Below are 12003 nucleotides of genomic sequence, written 5' to 3' on the forward strand. Positions count from 1 at the left end.
TCAACCTGAGGTTCTCATCAACCTTTGCACTTCGCTTGTCAAAGTGATCTAGGGCATCATATAATAAAGCTTCGGGTGATGTGCTTCCAATCTTAAAAATGTATTCAGTAGAGTCGGGCACACGTTGCATAAATTCCATATTGGAATTGTTGACTCACTACATGAATATTGGCAAAATGTATCACTAGCAATACTGTCCTAGAGACTTGTGTCTGCAAACTTGAAATAGACAAAAGAAAGCTCGCTCCTTTATAAGAGGTGAACCTATCATTCATAGAGAACTCTCGATCTATCTACTTTCAAAAATAGTTCACAACTTCTAAGCCATGCCACCATTGGATGTTGTTCAAATAATTTGAAAATAGATGATCCAATCACAACAAAGACAAAAAAACCAAGCACAATTGGCCCCACTGGATACAAATTGCCTTTCTTTACTGTTGTTTCAGGCACAACTCCCCTCTTTTTTTTTTCTTTTATTTTCTGAAACTCAACACTTTTCCTGTCTGCAAGGCGCCTAGATGTTGTCATTTTTTTTGTCTAGAGATTGCACCACCGATGTTAGATCTGCAAGTTTTGGCTGCAATTCACAACGAATTTGTTGAATATGTTGAGCTTCGCAAAGCGTGGCAACACACAACACAACAAACCTTGCAGAGACAACAATCGATAGAATCCTCACACCATCACATTCAGGGATCAAAACCACAGGTGAATTTAGACTTGAATCACGTGTACCTCTAATGGAAAATATTCCACATGCAGATACTATTAAATCAAATGAATGTATAACAAGAGGGAAGAGAATAAAACCAGATGGATCTTCAATCTTACATCGCTTAGCCATGGTACCTCCAAGTATCATTTCACTAATTACCTCAGCAACAATACTTTCAAAAAGGTCTGCACCACGAGCTGCACAATCACCAACATTGTCTCCCACCAAGTCAACAATGACAACTGGGTTACGTGGATCGTCTTCAGGAATACCCTGCTCCACTTTCCCAACCAGATCAGCACCTACATCTGTAGCCTTTGTGAATATTCCTCCTCCAAGCTGAGAAAAAAGTGCTACAAATGAGGCCCCAAATCCATAACCAACTAGAAGAAGAGGCAATTCAGTCAACTTCATTGAATTCGGTGTATCCACCCCCAGATATACATAGAATGAGGCATATAGAACTACTACTCCTATAACTGCCATGCCCACTACAATGATAGCTGAAAAGCCACTGACATGAGTAGCCACCTATAAATCTTCTCTTGCTGACCACCTTGCAGCACTAGAAACTCTAACATTTGCACGCACAGAAACCCACATGCCAACATAGCCTGCAATACCCGAACATAAGGCTCCAAGAAGGAAAGAAATTATAGTGATAAATGCTAAAGTTGACCTTTCAAGTCTAGATGCTTCCTGTTGAGGAGTGGTATTTCGAAAGAGATATATACCCAGGATAACAAATGCTAACAAAATTACCATTTTTGAAATAGTACCATACTGAGTCCTAAAAAAAACCTTCAGCCCCATCCCGAATTGCATCTGAAATCTGGCTCATTTCTGGTGGTCCTTCATCCTCAGTGTAAACTCTGAACAAGAATTCTAGAAGAACAAATTCCCATAGTGACGATCGAAATGTAGACATGGCAATGTCGTTGAAACGTGAGGGGATTTCTGCATTGTGCATCCAAAACTGCCAGAAAATCAAGCAGAATCTAGGCTAGAAATTTTGAGAAATAAGGAACCATAATTGTGTCTAGATGCTAGAGATCTCGGTTAGATTAATTGGCTAGTTTGTAGATCGAATTTTGGCCAACGACGGACATGAACATTCTCCTCCAATGTCCAACTCACTAGCGCTAAGAGCATTGAACTATATTCGTGCCCTCGTGATATAGAGCCCATACTCGACCTACACAAAGTGATTCACCGTTCTGTTATCGAAATCTTCGCCTCCTAAGTGAGTATCTCTGACAGTGTCTTTGACTTTAAATATTTCCTCTTCAATCATCAGAATTGAGACATCGAACGTTCTTCCTCCCAAATCAAATATGAGCACATTCTTTTCTTCGAGTAGAAGTGGCTTTCTTGTTGAGGCCATAAGTAGTGGCAGCAACTGTGGGCTCATCGATGATCCTCAACACATTTAAGCTAGCGATGAGACCAACATCCTTGGTCGCCGGCGAGTCATTGAAATAGACAGGAACATTAACCACAACATTCTTTACAGTCTGGCCAAGAAAATTCTGTGCAATCTCCTTCGTCTTGGTAACGATCATAGAAGAAATTTCTTTAGGAGAGAATTGCTTCTTCTCATCCTTATAGCTAACCTCAATCATCGGCTTATTCTTAGGGCTGGATAATACCTTAAAAGGCCAGAGCTTCAGCACTAGAAATTTTGAATTTTGCATTTTTAACTTCAAGGTGATCGTAAACCAGTGCAAACCCTCGAGATCTAATTCCTAGCCCTTTATTTGAAAAATCTAGTTCAAGGCCGAGAACATAGGTGTATATCTCTATCCCTTTGTTTGACAAATCTAGTTCAAGGCCAAGAATATAGGTGTATATCTCTATCCCTTTGTTTGACAAATCTAGTTCAAGGCCGAGAACATAGGTGCATGTTGATTTTATGTAGTTGGTTTTTTTTTTTAATGTACAAAAATTCAAATATGTTAAATAATATTTTTTTATATATATGTTTCATTTTTGAAATTTACAATATATACATATATATGTTTTTTTTTAAAAGAAACAATAAAAAAGGAAAACAAAATTATTTGTTTTCAATTATTATTATTATTATTTTTAAATCAAAAGAAAATTAATTTTGATTTGAGTTATTTATTTTACTAATCTTTTTTTTTAGGTCACACAAAGTGTAGGAAGAGAGCATAATCAATTTATTTATTTATTTTTTAAATTTGGATTCTAAAAATAAAAGGAAAAGAATTGATCACACCTAAAATTATCGCTACTTTCGCTTGTGCTCCTTGTTCACAATCGCTTGTTTTATTGTAATTTTCCTGCCAAGGGTTAGTAAATGGGTGGTTCTTACTGCACCACAAAATTGCAAATTTATTGTAAAAATCACAAAAACTTGTTTTTATTTGTTAGTCATATTCTAAAAAAAGAAATGAAACATCCTCTTAAGTATAAGAGAATTTCCAATATATCGATTTGCGTAACAAGATCATGAGTAAACTCATATCCAAGTTTGAAAAATAAACCCTAGTGAATTCTTGGACATGATCATAAAGATTTGATGTTAAAAATTGTAGCCTAATGACTAGTTGAGACCAAATTTGAATGTGATCTTTAGGTTTTTGATCTTCTTCAACTATCATAGCACAAAGCTCTTCATATCTTGTTGTTGCAATTGGTTTTTTTTTTTTTTTTGGTGAATGAGGGTTTTTGATTTGTGTTTTATTTCTATTTTTTCTATATGAAAATGCAAATAAACTTAAATAAAAATGCGTAAATGCAATTAACCCTAAATAAAAATGACCCTAAATGAAAATGTTTCCTAAACAATCCTCTTAACTTAGTTACATATAAGTTTGCTTCTCCAACAACAACACCAAAATGCAGGGCGATTTAATTGTATGCTAAATCACTGTCATTTAATTTGTCAACCCAGGGGTTTCGTAAACTTAGAAGCAAACCAAAATACATGAGACCAAACTGTGTTACCATTGTATGCAGATTTCGGTTGATGGGGATCCTTCCATTCCTCAATGAGCACACATGAACATCTATCACACGTTAAAAATCAAAGAACACTCATAACTCATAATTTTAGAGAAAATGATATTATTCATACTAAATGAACAATCATAAATCTAATGCTAATGAATCACTGATAATTGTTGGCTTCCTTTAAAGGATGCACCTCTTATTTATACATGAGTTAGGATTATCTGCTCAATAAATGCAGATCCCTTAAATATCTAAAAGATCCATACTTGTCTCAACTTATCCCTAAATATTAGATACAGATCCTATGACTCATAAATACCTCCATGATCTTTCTCCTTGGAATATGGTCCACCTCTTGAGTTAAAATTCGAATTTTCTCTTGGGAGGACAAGTAAGACCCTTCTAGAACCTCCAAAAAAGCCTACATGTGTCACAAAACTCATAACACATATATAGGTATATGAAACTATGTTAATTTCCTATTTTTTAATAATTAATTCACTTATAATTCATAAAATAAATAACTTTGGAAAATAAGGATTCTAACCCATATGTTTTTGAAGATGATTACTTGATGTAGGGTTTTAGGGCTAGATAGTCATGAGATGAAGGCTAAATGAACATGAAATGATGGAAATATGGATGAAAATGGATGACAATTTTGATACTCAACACTATGAAAACCTGTGCAGAAGAAAGCAAAGGAAATTATCACCTCCATAGGACCATGGATCGATCATCAACTCAGCAGTAGCATGCATGCCTCTCCAACAACCATCAGGTAGGTATAGGTATGCAATATTCTTGACCTCTTCTCTTTAGCATATTATAGTTAGAAATTTGTTGTCAATGCATGAGTGATGAGGTTTTATAAGCTAAGGATGGGTCAACAGTCTCGACCATCTTCAAATAGTTAATTTCAGTTCACTCCACTCATGCAATGTGGAAAAGCCAAATTAGGAAGGGTGATTATTTTGAGGAATGAGGACAATAGTTTAAAAGAAGAAATTTTTGCAAAGGCCAATTCACCACAACACTCCAAGCCCTCCATCCACTTCTTATCCACTATCTATCCATCATTCATCCATCCCATTTCATAAGAAAAAAATAATATTTTTCAAGAATAAACCTTACACTCTGTCTGACCCTGAAAGTTTTCTTGAAAAAAACACAAAAAGCACATCCTCTCCATTTTCACAAACCTACAGTACTCCCTCTGAGCCCTAGTATTGTCCTCCAAACCATCTACACCATTTCTCATCACTTTCATACAGTTAGAAGACCTTGAAAGAGAAGGAATGACTGCTACAAGAAGGAAGAATGCTGCTACAAGAAGGAAGAAATGAACAAATTGTGCTAAAACACAAAATAGCAGTTCCTAAGAGAGACCTAATCAAAATAGAGAACTCCAAGGCCATTAGGCAATCATCTAGGTCACGAAAGAGAAGAATAAGGCAAAAAAGGGCAAGAAGGCATTCACCATAAAAATAGAACTCAAACTGCAGTGATGAAAAAAGGCTTTCCAAGAGGTCTCTAATCTCTTTCTAGCTTTTGTCCAAGGGCTAAAAGATGTTATAGAAAGGGGAGAAAGGCATGGAAGTCCAGTTGAGGGCCTACCCTAGGCTCAGACTATCATTTTTGTTCAATACAAGTTTAAACATGCCGCTACATGGTTTCCTGTAGTTACTACAGGCCGCTATAGGGTTTCTTGTAGTTACTACATGAATTACTACATGATGTTCTAGTTCTCATCTAAAGGCGTTTTGAAGGTTTACGAAGTGTCCAAATGGTGGAAAAAGGTAGCAAGAGGTTGGAAAAGAATGTGGAAGACCTTACCAAACTGAAAAATATTCAAGAACCCCTCTTGAATAAGGGGAAGAAGGCAGGTTAACGGTCTCAAGAAACAATGTGATTTTTCTATGGACAAACAGTTTTGGAAAAATGAGTGAAAATGTAATGAAGGTTTCAAGGGAGTGGATATGAATGAAATGGATCTTCAAGCCAACAGATTTCACTTGCAAAGAGGAAAGTTATGTTTTTTCTTGAATGACTGTTAAACAATTATGAAAAGAACAACTACATTTTTGTGCTTTTCCTTGCAGAACTTACAGTCAAGATTCTTAAGAGAAAGGACTAAGGATGCACAAGAGTGAGGCCACCATATCCATGAATGAGGAACAATGAGGTCACTAAGTTGCTAAGAGGATGCGCAACACTTTTAGCAGGGGGTATGACGGGCCTCTAAATTAGACATAAATTAAGACTCATCTGACCATCATTTAGCACATTAAACCTCTCTTTTTGCATTAGATAATGTATTTATAACTTTAATATGTTCATTAGGAAGGTTTATGGATAATTACATATTTGTGCCTAATATTATTTATTTTTGTGGAATATTGTGAGAATATTGGGTAGATTATGAAGATTTGGAGGAGGAGATTGTTGGGTCCCTATAATACTAGTGATTACCCCATTACGATTGTAGTTGCATCCCTTATTAATATTGTTGTGCCCCTATTATCTTGATATTGTTATTACTGTGCCCCATAGAATCCCTCTATTGTTATTTTTGTGGCTTTATATTATTATTGTTAGGTCGGCTGGGTTATATTGTGACTCCTTGGACTCCTATATATAGAAATGAGCTTTTGTCATCTGAATCATCCAAGAATTGTTCATTTATGTAATGTAAAGGAGGTTTCCCCCTCAAAGAGGCTGAATTATAAGGCGTTGATCTATCTTTTCTATATTTTCTTGAGCTGGTTTCATAACATTTGGTATCAGAGCCTTGGATTCTAGGGTTTCGCTGCTCCAAATAGGTCATCGTGGCATTTTCGCTATAATTTTTTTTATTTTATTTTTGTGATGTTTCAGAAGCTAAGAAAAAAACCCATTTGAGAAGACATTGCATTGAACCTCGAGTCCTAATTTCAGAGCTTTTTGTAGACTCCTGAATTACTTTCCAAACAGGTGACCTGGGGAAAATTGTCATAACTTTCTCTCTGAGCATCGGATTGAAATTTCGTAAGAAGTTAAAGAAAGAGGACGAACTGTAGTTTCTTGTAGATATTTTTCAGAGCCAAAGGTTGAAACAATGACTCGTGGCACGTCATACAAGTTCGCTCTACTGAACTAGTCTATAATCAAGTCACTGTGCGAGAATTCACATAACTATTCCTTGGAGAATCCAATTTGGGTCAGACTGGTGGCATTGGAAAGAGGACACAGAGGGCTACTGTAGGTCACAATTTTAGAACTGGATGATTAGAAAGTACAGAGATATATCAGAGGCAATATTGAGCTCCTACAAAGTGAAAAAAGGTGTGTATATTTTTTAAATTTTTGCTTAAGCTTGGTTTGAAAATTTATTTTGAAGGAATTCAAAGGGCATAGTAGAGAATTATTATCGGTAACTGATGCCCCGAGGAAAGAAAATGCAAACACCTAGTAAGCAACCTGAAAGCTCTAGCATGACTCATGAAGAAGAGGAAGAAATGCTACATGATATATCAAAATTACAAGAACAAGTGCAACAAATGTCACTCTCACAAAAGCTAACAGAAGCTAAGATAAATGGCGTGGAAGCTAAGATGAATGGCATGGAAGCTAAGATGGAAAAATTGAAGATAGATTTGAACACAAATTTGAAGATAGGCATGGCAGATTTGAAGACAGATTTGACAAATTTTCTACAAGAAATACTTACTAATGGTGAAAAGGTAGTAGAGGAAACTCATGATGCGAACAAAAGAAATGTTAATCACGATTTCTTAGACTCTAATGTGGAATTGAAGACTCACCATATTCCAAAAATCAATATGAGGAAGTTTAATGGCAAGGATCCCGCAACATGGATATTACAAATGGAGCAATTTTTTGATCTCAATAATTTGCAAAACACACAAAAGGTACATATTGCAACTTTATATTTGGAACCAAATAAGTTTGTATGGTATCAATGGCTTTGCTCTCGTAAAAAAATGATCACTTAGGCAATTTTTATGGAAGAATTGATAGCACATTATGAGGATACAAAAAGCAACACTTTTTTTAGCTAATTGATAAGTTTCAAACAAAAGGGTTCAATAATGGAGCACATTGAGGAGTTCCAAAAATTGAACATAAAGGTAAAAAATATTCCAGAGGAGCATAGGATTGATGTGTTCATAGGGACTTTAAAGGATAATATCCAACATGATGTTCGCCTTTGGGAACCTGATTCATTAGAGAAGGCATTCAGGTTAGCAAGAAAAATGTAAAACAAAATTATGGCAACCAGGAAGCATACCGCTCACAACTATAAAGATGGAAGTGTGGTTGCCCCTATTCTTCCACAACCTATAAGGTTGACACCACAAAAATTGGAAGAAAAAATAGCAAAAGGGCTTTGTTACAGTTGTGAGAGCAAATACACTAAATGTCATAAGTGTGCTGAGAAAAAATTATTCTACATAGATTGCGAAGAGGAAGAAGAAAAGGAGCAAGAAAGGTCAAAAGAAGAGGATATACTCCAGGAACAAAGCCTAGATAAAGAAGAAATGAATCCGACCATATCTTGTAATGCATTGGCAGGAATTACCACTCCTCAAACCATCAAGATAGAAGGACAAATCAAGAAGAAAAAGGTAATAGTGTTGATTGATTCAGGAAGTACCCACAATTTTATTCATTGTAAGGTAGCAAAAGAATTGAATTGCTTCTTATATCCAGCACCAGAGTGTCAAGTGATGGTTGCAAATGGAGGAACAATAAATTGCTCTGGAAAGTGCCATAATATCAAGCTATCGATGGGAGAATATGTATTGACTAGCCCAATGCTTTCCATTCCAATGGGAGGTGCTGATGTTGTACTAGGAGTCCAATGGCTACAATCCTTGGGTACAATAGCTTTTAATTTTCAAGAACTTTTCATGAAATTTTCCGTGGAAGGAAAGGAAGTTGAATTAAGGGGTATTGCAGGGAAACCGAGAAAGATAATTAGCTCTAATGGTATGACAAAGCTTCTAAAAAAGGAACAAAGGGGTGTAATTGCACAATTATGTTCGCTAGATGTTTCCACATTGCAATCATCTATTTCTCCAGATCTCAAAAAAGTCTTGGACAATCATTCCAAGGTATTTGAGACTCCCAAAGGCCTCCCACCTATTCGTGATCATGATCATGTTATTTATTTGATTCCAGGAAGTGTTCCTCCAAACATTAGGCCATATAGATATCCCTATGCCCAAAAGAGTGAAATTGAACGTATGGTTGCAGAAATGCTAAAGGTTGGTATAATTCAACCGAGTCAAAGTTCTTTCTCTACTCTAGTAGTATTAGTACACAAGAAGTATGGATCATGGCGCATGTGTCCGGATTATAGGGAGCTCAACAAGCTCACTATTAAAGATAAGTTTCCCATTCCCGTCATTGATGAATTACTGGATGAATTGCATGGATCAATTTACTTCACCTAGTTGGATCTTCGTTCAGGATATCATCATATCAGAATGAAGACTGAAGACATTCTAAAAACAGCATTTAGAACTCATGAGGGTCATTATGAATTTTTGGTCATGCTTTTTGGCCTTACTAATGCACCTTCAACATTTCAAGGTTTGATGAATTCCATTTTCAAACCATTCCTTAGAAAATTTGTGTTAGTATTTTTTGATGATATACTAATCTACAACAAGTCTTGGAAGGATCATGTTGAACATGTTGAAAGGGTGCTACAACTATTGGAGGAGAAACAATTATATGCAAAAAGATCCAAATGTTTCTTTGGAGTACAAGAGGTGGAATATCTGGGTCATATTGTATCTCATGAAGGAGTTAAGGTAGACCCTAGCAAAATTAAAGCCATTAAGGAATGGAAAATCCCCACATCCATAAAGCATCTGCGAGGATTTCTCGGGTTGACAGGGTATTATCGCAAGTTTGTTAAGAACTATGGGAGAATAGCAGCACCTCTAACAACATTATTGAAGAAAGATGCATTTTCATGGACTCCAGAAGCAACAAAGGCCTTCAAACATCTTAAAGAGGAAATGTGCCAAGCACCAGTCTTAGCTACACTGGACTTCACAAAAACCTTTATTGTGGAATGTGATGCTTTAGGAAATGGAATTGGTGCTGTTTTAATGCAAGATGAAAGACCCATTGCTTTTGAAAGTCGTCCAATCAAGGGAAAGTTTTTTACACAAAGCTATTTATGAGAAGGAAATGTTAGCAATACTCCATGCACTTGAGAAATGGCGACCCCCTACCTAATGGGAAGATACTTCAAGGTAAAAACGGATCATGATAGCCTTAAATACTTTTTAGAACAAAGATTATGCTTTGAAGAGCAACAAAAGTGGGTCACAAATATGTTGGGTTATGACTTTGAAATCATCTACAAAAAAGGGAAGCAAAATGTGGTGGCAGATGCACTCTCAAGAAAGGATGAGGATGTGGAAGCATTGTTGTGTGCCATTTCTATTATCCAACCATATTGGATAAGCAAAGCAAGGGAGGAATGGAAGAATGATGAAGAAGTGTGGGCACTATTCGAAAGTTACAACAAGATTCTAGTACGTCTAATACATTTAGCTGGAAAAATGATTCTTTATGGTACAAATATCGCTTATACCTTTGTAAGAACTCCCAACTAAAACAAAAGATTCTTATGGAATTGCACACTTCTCCCTTAGGAGGGCACTCAGGATTTTTAAAAACTTACCACAGGGTTAAGAAGGAATTTTTTTGGGATGGCCTTAAATTATATATTCAAAAATTTGTGGCCAAATGTTTGGTTTTCCAACAAAATAAAGTTGAAACAATTAAGACACCGGGTCTATTACAACCTTTATCAATTCCAAGCCAACATTGGGAGGAGGTTTCAATGGATTTTATCACATGTTTACCCAAGTCTGAGGGAAAGAGTGTCATCATGGTCGTAGTTGACAGACTTACCAAGTATGCACACTTTTGTGCATTATCACATCCATTTAAAGCCAGTACAGTTTCCACTGCATTTATGGAAATAATTCAAAAGCTACATGGAAACCCAAACATTATTGTAAGTGACAGAGATCCCATTTTCACTGGAAATTTTTGGACAGAATTATTTTCTTGTCTTGGTACTCAGTTAGCTCATAGCTCATCTTATCATCCTCAATCTGATGGGCAAACTGAGATAGTAAACAAATGTTTGGAAGGATATCTTCATTGCTTTGTATCTGATAAACAAACACAATGGATCAAATGGTTGCCTGTGGCTGAATGGTGGTATAACACTTCCTTCCATACAACAACAAAAATGACCCCATTTATGGAACTTTATGGATATCAGCCACCATCCATCACATCATATTTAAGAGAAAATTCTAAGGTTCAAGTAGTGGAACATCACATCGAACATCAACAACAAGTCCTCCAACTCTTAAAGGATAACCTCGTGTTGGCACAGAATAGAATGAAACAACAGGCAGATCAACATCGCAGTGAAAGAAGTTTTGATGTAGGTGATTGGGTATTCCTACGGCTACAACCATATAAGCAAATGTCCCTCAAGCAAGCTAAGAAGGATAATAAATTATCACCAAAGTATTATGGTCCGTACAAGGTGTTGTAAAAGATTGGTACTATGGCATACAAATTGGAGCTTCCTGCAGCTTCTCGATTGCACCCAGTTTTCCATGTTTCATGTTTGAAGAAGGTTATAGGCGACAAGCTGCCAGTTCAAACAATATAGCCAGAACTTGACGAGGAAGGAAAAATTATATTGGAACCAGAAGCAGTCACAGAAACAAGAACTCGACAGCTACGAAATCGATCAATTTCGGAGTATCTTATCAAGTGGAAGAACTTATCCACTGAAGATTCCACATGGGAGGACGAGAATTTTATACAGAAGCATCCAGAACTACTCAAGCATTGAGGACAACACTTTTTTGAAGGAGAGGGGCATGTTGGGTCCCTATAATACTAGTGATTACCCCATTAATATTGTAGTTGCATCCCTTATTAATATTGTTGTGCCCCTATTATCCCCATATTGTTATTACTATGCCCCATAGAATCCCTCTATTGTTATTTTTGTGGATTTATATTATTATTGTTAAGTCGGCTGGGTTGTGACTCCTTAGACTCTTATATATAAAAAGGAGGTTTTGTCATTTGAATCATCCAAGAATTGTTCATTTATGTAATGTAAAGGAGGTTGCCCCCTTGAAGAGGTTGAATTCTAAGGTGTTGATCTATCTTTTCTATCTTTTCTTGAGTTGGTTTCATAACAGAGATAATTTAGGGACTTGCTCCCTACTACAAGAGGATAAATA

The 12003-nt window shown here is 36.2% G+C and overlaps 1 pseudogene; it reads right to left on the minus strand.

The window, feature by feature from the left end:
• Positions 1-319: 319 nt before the first annotated feature.
• On the minus strand, positions 320-531 carry LOC149141003 (uncharacterized; annotated as a pseudogene).
• Between the last annotated feature and the right edge of the window lie 11472 nt (positions 532-12003).

The sequence above is a fragment of the Pinus tabuliformis genome, chromosome X (assembly GCF_031772625.1).
Source record: "Pinus tabuliformis cultivar Carrire ecotype Pingquan chromosome X, CPIR1, whole genome shotgun sequence".
NCBI classification, from domain to species: Eukaryota; Viridiplantae; Streptophyta; class Pinopsida; order Pinales; family Pinaceae; genus Pinus; species Pinus tabuliformis.